Source organism: Triticum urartu, chromosome 3A, assembly GCF_056163025.1.
Source record: "Triticum urartu cultivar PI428250 chromosome 3A, HENAU_Tu73, whole genome shotgun sequence".
NCBI classification, from domain to species: domain Eukaryota; kingdom Viridiplantae; phylum Streptophyta; class Magnoliopsida; order Poales; family Poaceae; genus Triticum; species Triticum urartu.
The window spans coordinates 196,455,961-196,472,511 of NC_141875.1; the positions used below are offsets into that span (position 1 = coordinate 196,455,961).

General features: G+C 45.1%; 1 pseudogene; it reads left to right on the plus strand.

Moving 5' to 3' along the window:
- Positions 1 to 10,210: 10,210 nt before the first annotated feature.
- LOC147979173 (replication protein A 70 kDa DNA-binding subunit B-like) lies at positions 10,211 to 13,110 on the plus strand (annotated as a pseudogene).
- Positions 13,111 to 16,551: the final 3,441 nt, after the last annotated feature.

Genomic DNA, 16,551 nt, shown 5'->3' on the forward strand with positions numbered 1-16,551 from the left:
AATAGATCTAGGTATTGCCATAATAGTAAGATAGGTTATTAAAACTCATTTCATATTCTCTATGTTCGGCAGCAAGTTTTCTTTGAGGCAAGCAAAAGTAATCAAAGGGGCTAAATTTAATGGGACAAAAGTCCGCAAGATCAACCTTGGGAGGTATAGGTTCCTCCTTTGGTCCTTCATATTGCACAACCAAATCATCATTATAAGCATTCTTTACAGAACTTTATGAGCCTATATTCAAGAGAATATCCTAGTTCGTTATTTCGAATAGCCAAATCATCATTAAGTTCAGAAATTCTATCAACTAGAACATTGGTAGGAACCCTTTTTCTAAGATTTTCATTGAAAGCAACATAGTCTAGAGATTGAAAACGCATTATTTCTTCTTGATCAAAGAGGATAGCCTCTATGGGAGGACGGCAAGCGTCCACCCTATAATGTGCAAAGATTTCTTTAGCCTCTTCTATTATGTATCTAAACTCATGAGCCAAAAAGATAATAGCGGCACGCTTAACAGAAGAATGCTCAATATTCGAAAATTCCAGAAAAATCCTTTGTATGGAAGGATGCATGTGCATGAATTGTCTTTCAAGTTCAACTACAAGCATGGAAATAGCGTCCGCAAGACTACTAGATCTATGAAGGATAGAACAACCCATAGAGGTTAAAGCACCGGCACAAGTAAAGAAATCTTGAATAACTCCTCTTCCAATAATATTACCACTACCAACACAGAATATTTTTGTATGTGAGATCATGGGTTCTTTAGTAGGAGCATCAGAATTATTATCGACAATAGTTTCCCCAATTTCAGACATAGAGGCAGAAGGTAAAGGACTAGCCATAACGACAAGCAAACAAACTAACACACAAGCAAACAGAAAGCAAGCGGGCAAAAAGAGGCGAATAGAGAAAGAGAGGGAGGATAGAGAGAGAGAGGGCAAATAAAATGGCAAGGGTGAAGTGGGGGAGAGGAAAACGAGAGGCAAACGGCAAATAATGTAATGCGGGAGATAAGGGTATGTGATGGGTACTTGGTATGTTTGACTTTTGCGTAGACCTTCCCGGCAAAAGCGCTGGAAATCCTTCTTGATACCTCTTGAGCACTGCATTGGTTTTCCCCGAAGAGGAAGGGATGATGCAGCAAAGTAGCGTAAGTATTTCCCTCTGTTTTTGAGAACCATGGTATCAATCCAGTAGGAGGCTACGCGCGAGTCCCTCGTACCTGCACAAAACAAATAAATCCTCGCAACCAACGCAAATAGGGGTTGTCAATCCCTATAAGGCCACTTACGAGAGTGAGATCTAATAGATATGATAAGATAATATTTTTGGTATTTTTATGATAAAGATGCAAAGTAAAATAAAGGCAAAGTAAATAGCAAAGGAAATAACTAAGTAGTAGGAGATTAATATGATGAAGATAGACACGGCGGCCATAGGTTTCACTAGTGGCTTCTCTCGAGAGCATAAGTATTCTACGGTGGGTGAACAAATTACTGTTGAGCAATTGACAGAATTGAGCATAGTTATTAGAATATCTAGGTATGATCATGTATATAGGCATCACGTCTGAGACAAGTAGACCGACTCCTGCCTGCATCTACTACTATTACTCCACTCATCGACCGCTATCCATCATGCATCTAGAGTATTTAAAACAAAATAGAAGCTGGGGAACTTGCTCCCAGAATGCTCCTTCGATCGGTTCGTTCGCTGCCCGTTCGATGAGGGTTGACCAGGTCTTTTTTCACTTCTTGGCCGTCGGATCATCGCTGGAATTCAACCCAGTCGTTTTTACTGAGCGGTGGATCATCGCGAGGGATGATGTGTGGGCCGGCGCTGTATCCACTTGGATCGAAACGGCTGGGCGTTCCTTCCTCCAGTGCGCGGGCGCGAGGCAGCCGCTCATGCCGCGCCGCGTGCGCGCGAAAAACCAGCGTCGGTGCCCTCGTACCGCACCACGTGCGCGTGAAAAACCACCCTCTCTGGCTGGTGCTACGACTGCAAGTGGCCCTCGCTGACGCATGGCCCCGCGTGTCAGCTTCCTGGTGTTTTCTACCCGTGTGCGCGTTGCCTGTTTGGCCTGCTGACCTCATGATTCGTCCGGCCCGGCGCATGGAGAGTGGGCAAGCGGAGTGAGCGAGCGGTCTCGTCTCGCTCGTCTCGTGGAACGGCAGCACCATGCCACGTTGTTTTCGGCCTGTACTGCTGGTGGCCTGCTACTGTTCCCTCCGCGTGGGCGGGGCCAATGGACGTGCGTGCAGTGCAGCGTGGGTACGCGTGATGCCCCGCGTGACCGGCGTGTGCGTCGGCAGTGCGCATTCTGGCGGGTGCCCTCTGTGGGGTCATTGCAGCCTATGACAGTGGGCTCTGGAACCCCTGGGCCCGGTAGGCAGACCGCGTGTCGATGGATGTGTCGTGGGTTCCCATACGCCTCAGTGAGAATTGCCCCTGCCATTGCGGTGGCCGGGGGGCTTTTCTCTTCGGTTTCCCCTTTCCTCCTTCTATCCCTCATTTCCTCCACGCCGCTTCGTTCGCTCGCTTTCGTCCATGCTTCCAGGCCGCCGCGTCCTCTCATGTTCGCCTGCCTTCATCTAGTTCGGCCAGCTTACGTTGCGGTTCTCGCCATAGCCGCGCGTTCGTCCATGGGTGGTGTTGGTTGAGGTTCATCTTCTTATCCTTTCCATGTTCGTGTCTGTCATTCCTTCTCCTGCTTACTGACTTGGTTTGCTTGTCTTTGCTCCATTGGTGCGCAGTTTGCTGCCGATTTTCCCATTGGCTCTTACGTGGGAGCGTGCGCCATTACGTTCTTGCTGTCCAGGTTAGTGCTTGTCTCTTCTGCCTCTGTGTGGACATATGCCTTTGAGGTGTTTGTTGAAATGGTTGGGTGCTGTTCGATAGGATGGTTTCCTGCTACCGTGTGCTCTGCTTTGCCATTTTCGCGTTCCGTGATTTGTGCATGTGCATGCTTCATGTTGTTCGTCGGCGATTAATATGAGTATGGTTTGTGTTTTAGGTTGTTTTCAGGTTGGTTGGCTGTTCGTCCATGTTCGCTTGTTGGCTGCTCTTCCGGTTGTGCTTCCTCATTCTGGTAATGATCTTCTCTTTTGCCTATTTGTCTCTATTTTTGGATTGTCGAGAGATGCATTGCTTAGTAATAGCCCGAAAAACTAGGTCCGAGAAGATGTCGTGCTTAGTCCGTTTTGGTTGGTTGCTGCCTCTGCAGTGGCCCTGAAGGTTTATACTTCTTGTGTTTTTACTTTGCTTGAAAAAACACGGTGGTTGAAGTTGATTGATGGTCTTTCGCTTCCTGCATGTATACAGTTTAATTGCTCGGTAATTAAAAGTTGCTATAGATGTAATGGATGGTGTTTTTTCATGTTAAGTGATGTTGTTTCCTTTGGTTAAAAGAAGAATTGTTATGGTGAAGTTGTGTGGCTCTGCACTTATTTAGTACCTTTGATAGAATATATATGTGCTCTGTGACTTGCTGTGTTCTAATGGTTCTGTCTGCATTTATTTTGTAGATTGGAAAGGCTGATCTGTTTTTGAATCTATGACCTGTTGCTGCTCCTCAAGGTTTGCTCTCCTTTTCCATTGCATGTCAGCTACCTTTGGGTTCAGATGTATTTACTTGTTTGTGCATGTTATCATGGTTGTTGATGTACTGACAATCTTGCTATTCCGGATCTGCTCCGGGGGTCGTGTTATTTTTTAGTTTTTTATAATTTCGTTGTGTGTGAGCGGGATGTGTACTCTTATTTCAATTGTTATAGCCATTTTGGAAGCCGTGGTGGCTTAGTGTTCTTTGCCGGCGCTTTTGTATCTATGTGAGGTCACGGAGGATGGGTCCGTTCTTGCTGGGGTAGAACTGGAGCTTCCAGGGGATAGTTCTGCTCTTGTTCCGCGACGAGAATTTTTTGGGAGCTCAGCCTGGTGTGGTTTTGTCCATGCTTATGAACAGGCTGCCCTCCAGGCTATAAGTTTTTTGCAGCGTCTGTATGGGTTTGTGGTTCGAGACTATAATTATGACTGTATGATGGCCTATAGGAGCTCCCTTCATTCTTCCATAACTGTTGCAGTCTCTGCCATTCGGCGTGTTGGTCACTTGGAGAGAGAGCTATTGCGTATTGCACCGTACGTCTGCGGAGATGGAGATAAATCCATATGTTAGCTCTGTTCTGGTCCAGTTTGACTGGGGTCTACTGTGCTCTCAGATGCTTTCCTCTCTTCAATCTCTTTAGCTATCTTTTCTGGGCTTCCTATTTGGGCCTATGTGCCTGCTTTGTACTGAATTGGTTCATTCCTCTGATGCAATAAAGTGCTTGGGCTTTCTATATGGCTCTTACAGTGTTTTCTTTCTGTGTTTTGCAAGACTGAAAAGAATAGTCTTCTTCTTCGGATTCAATGCTCTTCCCACGTGCCCAAATAATAATAGTCTTCTTCTTTGGATTCAATGCTCTTCCCATGTGCCCAAATAATAAATATGTTACTTGTCTATTGATTCTTCCTCGGCTGGGTCTTTGGTCTTTGGACCGCCCCCTTCTCTTATAGAGAAAAAACTAGCACGGGCTTTAGAGGACCCTGTTCCTTTTGGGCTTCTGGTTCTTCATCGGCTTTTGGGAAGGTATTTCTTGGGTCATGAACTTTAGAGAATCTTGTTTGTTTGGGCTTATAGTTTCCCATGGGCTCTTGGGAAAGTGTCTCGTGTACTTGCTCCCTCTCTCTCTTGTTTTTTCGCCGCTCAGATTTGTTTGATTGCCTTTTCCTTCTGCCTGTGTATTTTTAAAAAGGCTTACAGTTTTACTTTTGGGATGCCTCTCCCTTTCATTTTAAAAAATGTTCCATGCCCTTTATAGAACCTTGTCTTTTGAATTCTGTTCCTGGGTCTAGGTGTATGCCTTTTTGCTGTTTAATGCGCCTGATTAGATTGCCTTTCTTTGTGTAACGTTCCTGTTGCAGTGTGTTGTGGTTGTTCTGTTCTTCATGTCGTTCCTGTGAGTCATGCCTCAACGTCGTTCTGTTCATCGTAAGGCCAGTTCAAGCACCATTCAGCCACCTCCGCGCCGTGTTGTTCGACGAAGGTTATCTTTCTGTGACTCACCGTTGCCCTACATATCCTTAGGCCTACCTAAAAGAAAATGTACGGGGTGCCCTTTTAAAATAAGTCATTTTCCTTTATAGATGTGCCTCCTGCACACTCTCGATTCCTCTTCGTACCTGTGACAGGCCCTTTGTTTTTTTAGATGATGGTTTCTTCCCCATTCTTAGTCCAGAAATTACGTCCCGTAATAGAAAGAGATGCAGGCTGATTGTTGATAGACTTAGGGGGAGGGGGCCTGCCATTGGATCGCCCTTAAGTGCTGACTGGGTTGGATTCACGGCTGAGGAGTCTGAGATGCTAAAAGGTATGCTAAGTGCCGATATGCCTAGAAACTATTGTATGATGCATTGCTGATTTACCATTGTTATAGAGTCAAGATAAATTTGTAGCTAGGTACCGAAAGAGATCTTTCTACGATGGCCCAGACTACAAATGTACCAACTGTGGTGCGGTCTTCTGGTTCGAGGAGAGGGTGAGATCGGAATCCGCTATTATGCTAAGGCAGGTGGTTTACAACAAATGTTGCAAGGGTGGTAAGGTGTATATTACACCTTTTAAAAAGCCACCCTTGTTTCTCTCTGAGTTGCTGAGATACAATGGTCCCACGCGTAGCAGAGAGTTTATATAAAAATCATCAGTACAACTCCCTCTTTGCATTTACTTCCATGGGAACTACTGTTGACCGTTCTGTAAATGATGGTAATGGTCCAAATATATCCAAAATAAACGGGCAGGTTTGTCATCGAATGGGATCTCTTATGCCTAAGGAAGGAAATACCCCTAAGTATGCCGAACTCTATATATATGATACCTAGAATGAGGTGCAAAACATGATTCAGGCTTTAGAAAAAGGGTGAAAAGAGTGATGGTGGTTTAGATGAATCTATTGTTGAAGGCTTGATGCATATGCTAGATACACACAATTCTTATGTCAAAACATTTAGATCAGCTAGAGAAATACTAGCAGCCAATAGGCATGCCGAGATAGCCATTCGTTTAGTTGCCCCTGGAGAATCTGATAGCCCACAATTTAGCCTTCCTACAACTGATGAGCTAGCATCTTTAATGTTTGGTGAGTTCACAGTGGAGGCTTCTTGTCGTGACATAATAATACACGGTAGAGATGACAATCTGCAGCAAATATCTTCTTTGCAAACTTCATATATGCCTTTGCAGTATCCTCTTCTCTTCCCCTATGCAGAACGTGGGTTTCAGCTCGGGATTAAATATACTGGTTCAGACCCTTTAGATACTAGCAAAAGAACCAGGCTCACTATGCAGGACTACTATTCCTATTGTCTCCACTATAGACCAGAGCAGCATAATCCATACCTTTGTTGTGGTTTGCTTTCCTCACAGGCCATTGTAGATGCACGCGCTTGCATAGACGAGTGGAGGCTGCATTTCATCATGAAGGCTAATAATGATCTTAGAGCAGAGAACTTGCAAGGAGTCACTGATGCTGTTGGAAAAGGGCAGACAGATGCAAGTTCTGTTGGCAAAAAAACATACTTCCATCCTCTTTTACCGGTGGCTGGCATTATATGATTGAGAACTTCCAGGACGCGGTGGCTATTTCACGTGCCTTTGGCCCACCAGACCTTTTCACCACCTTTACATGTAATCCCAAGTGGCCTGAGATAACAAAAGCCCTGTGTTCTGAGCCTGGCCAGATGCCTTCAGACAGGGCGGATCTTCCGGTCAGGGTTTATCACATGAAGCTCAATGACTATATTCATGATATTAAGAGTGGGGAGGCTTTTGGTCCTGTCGTAGCGGGTAAAACATGCTTTGCGATTCCTCTCATCTCTTTTGCCTGTTATTTTCCACCTCAGCTCGTGATATTTTTTATCCCTTTGTTCATAGTACTGCACACTATGGAGTTCCAAAAAAGAGGGCTTCCTCATGCCCATATCCTGATCTGGCTTGATAGGAAAAAATGGGAGGTTAGTCCTGCTTTAATTGACTCTTTTATATCGGCTTCCATCCCTGATCCTATTGTGGATCCTCTTGGATATGTTCTTGTTTCTGAACACATGATGCACGGCCCTTGCGGGGAATATGGTGTTAAATGTCCTTGCATGAAAGATGGATTGTGTTCAAAAAAAATTCCTAAGTCATTTCAGCTCGGGACCTCTCTAGATGACAGTGGATTCCCTGTGTATAGTCGCCCAGACAATGGCCATTTTATAATTAAAAAAAGGTCAGGCTTGATAATAGGCATGTTGTTCCTTATAATCTGCTTATGCTAAAAAAATACTAAGCGCATATTAACGTTGAGTGGTGCAATAAAACCCATGTCATCAAGTATATTTATAAGTATGTTACAAAGGGTCCTGATTTTTCAAAAACTTTGTTTGAAAGCATAAAAAAAGCATGGTATTGAGATTGATGAGATCATGGAATATAGACAATGCCGTTACATATGTGATAAAGATGGTTGCTGGAGGATATATGGTTTTGATATACACAGTAAGATGCCTTCTGTTGAAAGATTGCTTGTTCATTTATTAAATAAACATATGGTGCATTTCAATGTTAAAGCAAACCTGAAGTCAGTTGCTGACGATGAGTGACTACAGAGAACAATGTTAACCGAATGGTTTGTAGCTAATAGATGCCATGCAAATGCTAGGTCTCTTACTTATTGTGACTTCCCAACCAAATGGACTTGGCTAGCAAGCAAAAAACAATGGATTCCTAAGACCTTGAGTTATAGGATTGGTAGAATTTATTCTGTTCACCCTACAACTGGAGAACTTTTCTATCTTAGAATGCTCTTGATGGTTGTCAAAGGTGCCATGTCTTATACGGATGTTAGAACTTGTAATGAGATTGTGTATGAAACCTTTAAGGAGGCATGTGCTGCTAGGGGCTTACTTGGAGATGATCTTGAATGGTATAGTGCGTTTGATGAGGCTTTGACCTGGGGTATGGGAGATCAGCTGCGCAGGCTTTTTGTTACAATCCTTGTTCATTGTGGTGTTAACGATGAAAATGCTTTCTTTGAAAAATATTGGTCACACTTAGCTGAGGATATTAAGTACAATATCAAGCGCTCTTTTCGTGACGATAATCATGTTGTACCTCCTGATGAGCTGAGAGACATGTTGCTTGATAAGTTGACAGTTCTATTTAGTAAAAATGGTTCTAATATTCTAGACCACAAGCTGCCATTAAAGACTACATATGATGATAACTCTGATGACAATGACATGATAACTGATGAACTATCTGCTGATCCTAAAAGTGAACTACTAAAGGCAGAAACCATGTACAACCAATTAAATCCAGATCAACTCCTAGCTTATAAGAATATTATCGACCCAGTTGTGTCTGGAAAACCTGGCTTCTTCTTTGTTTCTGGATATGGTGGAACTGGGAAAACTTATCTCTGGAGTTCCATAATTGCTTATCTTAGAGGTAAATAAAGGATTGTTCTCACAGTTGCATCTTCTGGGGTTGCAACACTTCTTTTACCTGGCGGTAGGACTGCTCATTCTAGGTTTAAAATACCAATCAGTCTAGATGACAATGGAACATGTGATACAAAAAGATCTAGCAAATTAGCAGAGATGATCGAATCAGCCTCCCTAATAATATGGGATGAGGCTTTAATGACGCATCGTAGATGTTTTAAGGCTTTGTATCATAGCTTGCATGATATTCTGTCTGCCGACGATCCTTCTATAGCTGACATGCCTTTTGGTGGTAAGGTTATGGTTTTGGGTGGCGATTTGAGATAGATTTTACCAGTCATTGAGGGTGGGACTCACTCACAGGTTATAAATGCTGCTATAACAAATTCACCACTATGGCATTTTATAGAGGTTCTACATCTTAAAGTGAACATGCGTTTGGCTGTGCAAACAACAGATCATGTTTTACAAGCTGAAATAGCTTCTTTTGCTGGTTGGATCTTGAGTATTGGTGATGGTACAACGCCTTGTGTTACTAGACAAGGGGAGTGTGAGCCAAGTTGGGTAACAATTCCTGATGATATGTTGATCCATTCTGAGGAAAATAGAATAGGCGCTATTGTTAATGTTGTATATACAAACTTTGCTAAAAAATTGTTCTAATCGAAAGTACTTGTGCCAAAGGGCTATCTTAACAATAACAAATGATTTAGCTCAGGAAGTTAATGACCATGTGCTAGCCTTAATGCCTTCTGCTGAGAGAGAGTACTTAAGCTATGATTCTATAGGAAATGTTGCTGACTCAATGCGTATGGATGTGTTTTATCCTATCGAGTACCTCAATACAATTAAAATTAACAATTTGCCACAGCACAAGTTGCTATTGAAAAAAGGTGTGCCGGTTATGCTCCTTAGAAATTTGAGTCAGGCAACTGGTATTTGTAATGGTACTCGTCTTGTTGTCTCTAAACTTGGTGAGAAAGTCATTGAGGCTATTATCATGACTGGTTCTAATATTGGGGATGTTGTGTACATTCCAAGGATTTGCCTCACTGCCAAGGATCCTAAATGGCCATTTACTTTACATCGTCGCCAGTTTCCGGTCAGGGTTTGTTATGCCATGACTATCAATAAGAGCCAGGGATAGACTCTCTCAGCTATTGGATTATACATGAAAAAGCCTTGTTTTCACTCATGGCCAGCTTTACGTGGTGGTTTCACATGTGACTTCCAAGAAAAACTTGAAAATACTTATCGAGAACGAAGATGGCACACTTGGATCTCAGACTAGAAACATAGTTTTCTCTGAGATCTTTGAGTCTTTGGAATAGTACCTACGTCGTGCTTTATTTTGCGAGCTGCTTTTGGTCTCACTGCTACTTGCTGCCTCTTAGTCTCTATTATTATATGCTTCCTGATTTGGTGAAATATTTCTATTGTCTGCTCCCTTTTCAATAAGATTTGAGTTTGTAAATGTTGTTTTATCTGTTGATGCTCATTACCTAAGATAGCGAATACTGTTCTTTTCTGTGCATCTATGTACGTGTTAAAGGTATTTTGGTAGTTCGCTTAGTATGTCTGTTCACTTGACTTCGATTAGGTATGCCATCATATTTCAAAACCTAATATATTGCTTCTTTGTGTATTTTTACCTTCCTAAGCAAAAATGTCTTTATATTTCCAGATGGCGCATCAGATGCTCTCTAAGATACACAAGCACAGCAGGAAGTGGGTTGTCTCTGTCCTTGTCTCGCGCCTGTGGTTTTATCGTGGGGGGACTGACAATGGGCCTATCCGGCACATGGACTTAGTTGTTCTTGATAGCCAGGTTTTTCTTTACATAGCTAGCTCAACGCCAACTATCCATATTTGGCCTAGGATACCTTTCTGATTGCTATTTTTGTTGGCAGGGCAACCATATGTATGTGCAGATACCTCCTCAGCGAGCAGAAGAACTAAAGAATGAGCTGCAGGAAGGAAAGGTCTACATGATGAGCAACTTCAACTGCGTTGAAGCAAAGACAAGTTATAGACCTGTTGATAGTCGCTTCATGATTCAGTTCACCAGGTTTAGCAATGCTGTTTTACGCCCGGGCTTGGAAGCAGATTACCCGTTCTGCACCTACAATTTGATCCCATTTCAGGACATCCCCAGGCCATGTGGGCCACTACCTCGTTTCCTTGGTAAGTTGTGTCACTACACACCTAAGTACATTAAAAACCACTTGTCAAATATCTGGAGTCTGATGCTCTTGCAAATTTTATGGTTTTGAAGATGTCATTGGAAGAATAACTGTTGTTTCTGATGTGGTCACTATCCAATCAATGCATCAGCCAGAGCCATCAAACACAAGGACAATAATCCTAACTGACTTACAGTAAGTGGCATTTGCTTATTATTATGCATGCACCATTCTAGGCCACCTGCTCGTTCGTTTGTTTACTGATTTGTTCGTCATATGAAACCTATAGGGGCAAGGAGCTAAGGCTTGTCCTCTGGGGTGATCGAGCGATTGAATTCGAAGAAGAAGCAGTGCGGGCAAGAGACAAAAAGGAAGCTATGATTGCAATTTTCATAGGAACACTCCTAAAATAAATCAAGGTGGTCAACCTATTGCATCTTATACATTTATGCATTCTGTATTGTACAGCCTTTTCATTCTATGTTCAATGCAGCCTCTTACCCCTCTATATTGTTCAATAACTATGCAGGTGTTCAAGGACTTAGTGGTAGTTCTGCTTGCCATTGGTACATTGACGAGGATCTCCCAGTGATAAATGACTTCCGCAATAGGTGATTTCTATATGCCTTCTAATTGGCTTCTCTTGCTTTAACCATGAATATGAAGACAGTGTTGTTTTCTTTGTCACGCTGCTAACTATCTCCCATGTTGCGTATTAAAATAGGTTGGGGACTAATTTCAAACCCATTGATAACAATGCTGCTTTCACCGAGGGTGCATTTACTACCCGTATCTACGCTGATCCTGTTGAAAAGACCGTGTTAGATCTCCTCCGCCTGAACCCTTACGGAAACGAGGTATCCTTGCTATCTTTTCCTCTATATGTTGTTCCCAATTTTTCCTGGTCATGTGCTCAACTGCAAGTTATTTACTTCGACAGGAAAAACGGTTCATATGTACCGTTACTGTCCAAAGGCTCAATCCTGATCAACACTGGTGGTTCTTCTCTTGCTCCTCCTGCAACAAGACCTCTACAATAGTCGCATCGAACTACCGATGCGCCAATCCTAACTGCTCATCCATAGCAGCACAAGAAACGTATGTGCCTTCCAAGACCTTTGTCTTCTGTTTGTTTTGTTTTGTGTTGTTTGTTTCCACAGGCTTCCTGCCTGATTTATTTAGACATGCCTCTTCTATGTTTTATTAGTCCTTTACTACAATCCTCATTTTATTCATGCCATGTGCAGGTACTGTATTTCAGTATTTGCGAGTGATGATGTAGGTGAGGCTGAGTTCACCATGTTTGATAAAGTTGGAAAAGCAGCTGTTGGAAAACCACTCCTCAATTTACTGAAGTTTAGAAACCCAGGACTTCCAACCATACAAGAGATAGCTCGTGTACCGATGGTCGATAAAATTGCTCCACCAGAGATTACCCAGATTATTGGGCAGAGGTATAAACTTCTTGTGTCCATTGCAAAGAGAATTTTTGCAACCACAACCACACAATTATCATTTCAAGTTGTGAAAATTATGGAAACCTACAAGCCTGAGTTAAGCTCATCTTCCTTTGACTGTGTCCCTGGATCATCTGGAGCATCATCCTCTGCTTCCCTCACTGACAGTCCAGTACCATCTGAGATGTTTACACCCAGTACCCCAAGCATCAAGCAAGCCCAGCCTGGAAGCTCCTCAGGGAGCCCTGTTATAACTTTTCCATCACCTATAGGCACAGTGTGTTGTTTTCTTAGTCTACCATCTCTCTTTCAATTTATTCAATCAAGATGCCCACAAACTAATTCAGTTCTTATCATTTCCTTTTTTTACACTCAGACGCAGACACCAACTTCAAAGCTCAGTGTTGGTCTCCTTTCATCTACATCTCCAGGGTATGCCTCTTTAGAAAGGACTACTGCAGTATTTTCTAATACTTGCTTACACTTATGATCGTATTTTCTTTTCTAGCAAATCACCATGCCCACCCAGCAGGACCAGGCGTGCTTTATTTATCGGCAATGACAAGAAGCTCCCTCTGGCACAAGATCCCCCAAAGAAGTGTGATGAAATAGCCGCAGTAAATATTTCTTTGGTCCACCTGAGATACCTGTTAACACACATGTGCTAACTAACGTATAATACTATAAATGCACGATATACGTTCAGTAAATGAGCAGCATAGTCACGCATTGATACACAGGTGTCAAGGCAAAATCTTACTATTGTAAATCTTACTATTGTATAACCTAATAACCATCCAATATCAATATGCTATATCTCTCTATTATCAAGCTTATGTATATGTTGGGTGCTCCAGGTGAACGATGATGAAAAGGCTGAAGATCCTTCTGGTGCTGCTGATGCAAAAGATGGTAAGAGTCCACTTCAGAAAGACAAGAAGTAAGTACTGCTTCTTACATTCCATTAATATAGCTGGTTTCCAAACCTGTGTATAGCATTCCGCTTATTTATTTTTGACTAACACACCTTGAAATAAAGGAACCCCGTTGCTGGAAAAGGAGCTGGAGGAGGTGTCGGTGTCAAAACCGGCGGATCTCGGGTAGGGGGTCCCGAACTGTGCGTCTAGGTCGGATGGTAACAGGAGGCAGGGGACACGATGTTTTACCCAGGTTCAGGCCCTCTTGATGGAGGTAAAACCCTACGTCCTGCTTGATTAATATTGATGATATGGGTAGTACAAGAGTAGATCTACCACGAGATCAGAGAGGCTAAACCCTAGAAGCTAGCCTATGGTATGATTGTTGTTCATCCTATGGACTAAAACTCTCCGGTTTATATAGAGACCGGAGAGGGCTAGGGTTACACAGAGTCGGTTATAATGGTAGGAGATCTACATATCCGTATCGCCAAGCTTGCCTTCCACACCAAGGAAAGTCCCTTCCGGACATGGGACGAAGTCTTCAATCTTGTATCTTCATAGTCCAGGAGTCCAGCCAAAGGTATAGTCCGGCCATCCGGACACCCCCTAATCCAGGACTCCCTCAGTAGCCCCTGAACCAGGCTTCAATGACGATGAGTCTGGCGCGCAGATTGTCTTCGGCATTGCAAGGCGGGTTCCTCCTCCAAGTACTTCGTAGAAGATTTTGAACACAAAGGTAGCGTCCGGCTCTGCAAAATAAGTTTCCACATATTGCCATAGAGAGAATAATATTTACACAAATCTAATCTGCTGACGTATTCCATAGCGTGACATCACACCACGGCCAAGTCTTTATTCGAATCGTTTTACCGTCCCACCTTAGCGCGTTTAGCGAGGCGGTTTCCTTGGCACGTCTTGTTAAAGCAGAGATCATGTCCCCTTATTCCGGGATTCTCATCAATACGGGTGTGGGTAAGCCAACCACGCCATTGACTACAGCGCTTGGGAGGGTGGTGGGGGCGCATAGTCGCGTCCGCCCATATAAGGGGATAAGGATCCACCTTTTCATCCACGCCTTCTTCCTCCTTTGCCTATCCATTTCCGCGCACTCGAGCTCCAGCGCCCAAGTCCGCACACACCACCTCAACCTTCTCCAGCCATGTCCGGAGCGGGAGGCAAGTGGATGGTCTCCTCTGTCACGGAGGGACACATCAAAAAACTGAGGAAGGCCGGATACTTGTCTAATGACATTGCGCACCGGCTTCCCGAAGAGGGGCAGCTCATCCCCACCCCTAGGCCCCATGAGAGGGTGGTGTTCCTCCCCCATTTCCTCCGTGGACTGGGCTTCCCTCTCCACCCATTTGTCCGGGGTCTCATGTTCTACTATGGCCTGGATTTCCACGATCTGGCCCCGAACTTTGTCCTCAATATCTCGGCGTTTATCGTCGTGTGCGAGGCTTTCTTCTGCATCCGCCCCCATTTTGGCCTATGGCTCAAGACTTTCAACATCAAGCTGAAGGTGGTACGAGGCACTCAGGCGGAATGCGGAGGCGCCATGGTGGGCAAGATGCCCAACGTCCTATGGACCGAGGGCTCCTTCGTGGAGTCCCTAAAGGGGTGGCAATCGGGGTGGTTTTACATCACCGAGCCACGCGACCCTGAATGGGTCGCAGCCCCCGAGTTCCCATCCGGATCCCCTACGCGGCTCACCTCCTGGAAAGAGACGGGCCTGTTGTGGGGTAAAGAAGGAGAGCTGACTGGACTCCAAACATGTGTCCAAACCCTGGTGGACAAGAAGCTCAAACTTGTCAACGTAGTCCAGGTTATGCTCATCCGTCGGATCCTCCCGTGTCAACAATGGGCTTTCAACCTGTGGGAGTTCGACCCGGCGCAGCACCGAACTCTGAGCAGGCTCTTTGACACGACGTACGAAGATGCCTGGAAGGTGCTTTTCAAGGGCGCCGAGGCCCCCGCATCTGCTACCGAGGATCGCGGATTCAGCACGCATCGTCGCGTTCGTGCGGTAAGTTGTTTTTACCTTTTATAGGGTATTAGTTTTTTATAGTTTGACTCCATGCGGGATCTAAGCTCCCTTACCTTTGACAGGATTGGCAGGAGACGTCCGGACAGATCAACTGTCCGGCTCCTTTGCCCGAAGGCCCAGCGGACGCTCGCTTGGCGAAGCTGCTGGTTCCGGCACCCTACGTGGTGCCGGAGAAGAAGGCCAAGAAGAAGGCCACGGGGACTCGAAAGAGTGCCCGGCGCCAGGAGGTGTCGAATTCATCATACGATGACTCCAAGGCGCACTCCTCCCATGAAGACGAGGAGGAGGAAGAAGAGACCTCTCCCCCTCCAGCGGGGGGAGATAAGAAAAGGAAGGCCGCCCCAACTGGGAAGGCCGAAGGGTCCAAGAAGGGGAAAACCCTTCCTCCGGACGGCCCCACCAACACCGACAACAGCGAAGAGGAGTGGCCGCACAGGGCCAAGCCCCTGGCGAGATCATAAGTGTCCGGATACCAGAGTGATTCATAGTATTCCTCCATTGCACAGCTTTTCCTTATGTCGAGCATGTTTATGCAGTCCGCCCAAGGCCGGGCTCGACGAGTCGTCGAGCGGCTCCCTGGATTCGTCGGATGTGAATTCACTTCCGACGGCTTCCTCCCCCACCCTACGGACGACGCCGAGGTGGCGTCCCAATAGGTTCCAAGCCAGGAGGAGGTGGTCCTGGAGGCGCCGCAAGGCGATCTCCCGGACTCCAGGCGTAGAGGGGATAGAACCCCCAAGGGCACCGCGCCGGAACCTTCAATGGTTCCGGACTCCGGTAGGCAGCCTCCTTCCAAGAGGGGCAAGCCTACCGAGCCGATGACCTCCGTCCAACTGGAGGCACCAGACAATTTGCTGGAGGTGCTTAAAGGCGCCTCCATCGACGAGGAGCACCGCACTATTATGAGTGCGGTGATCGAGAAGGTTCAGTCCGTCAAGAGCGGACTGACTGAAGCCTGTGCCAGCCTTCTAACAGGCTTTGAGGTAAGTAAAGAATAAAAATATTACCGCATAGACAGTAGCCCCTGATGCTCTGTTCAGCGTTCGGAAAGAAAAGCCGAATAGAGGATCTAATAACATTCGCAGGAGTCTAACATAATCAAGTCAATATGCGTATGCAGGCTTCGCTGCTGGCCTCTGCCGCACTGACTGCGGAGGTGGATACGCTGAAGCAAAACCTCGCGCGGTCCGAGAACGAGCTCGGCCTTGCCAAAAGGCAACTCGAGGAGAAGGAAGGTAAGTAATACCTTGCGCAATTATATAGAGAAGATGTGGTTGCAAAAAATGACAGGATCAACGTGTTATTATAGGGGCCACGACCGAGGTGGCAACCCTTAAGCAAGCGCTGTCCGAGGCTGAAAACAGAGCGGCCGCAGAGCGCACGAAGAGAGAGAAGCAGGAGGCGCGGGTGGAGGAGGTGTA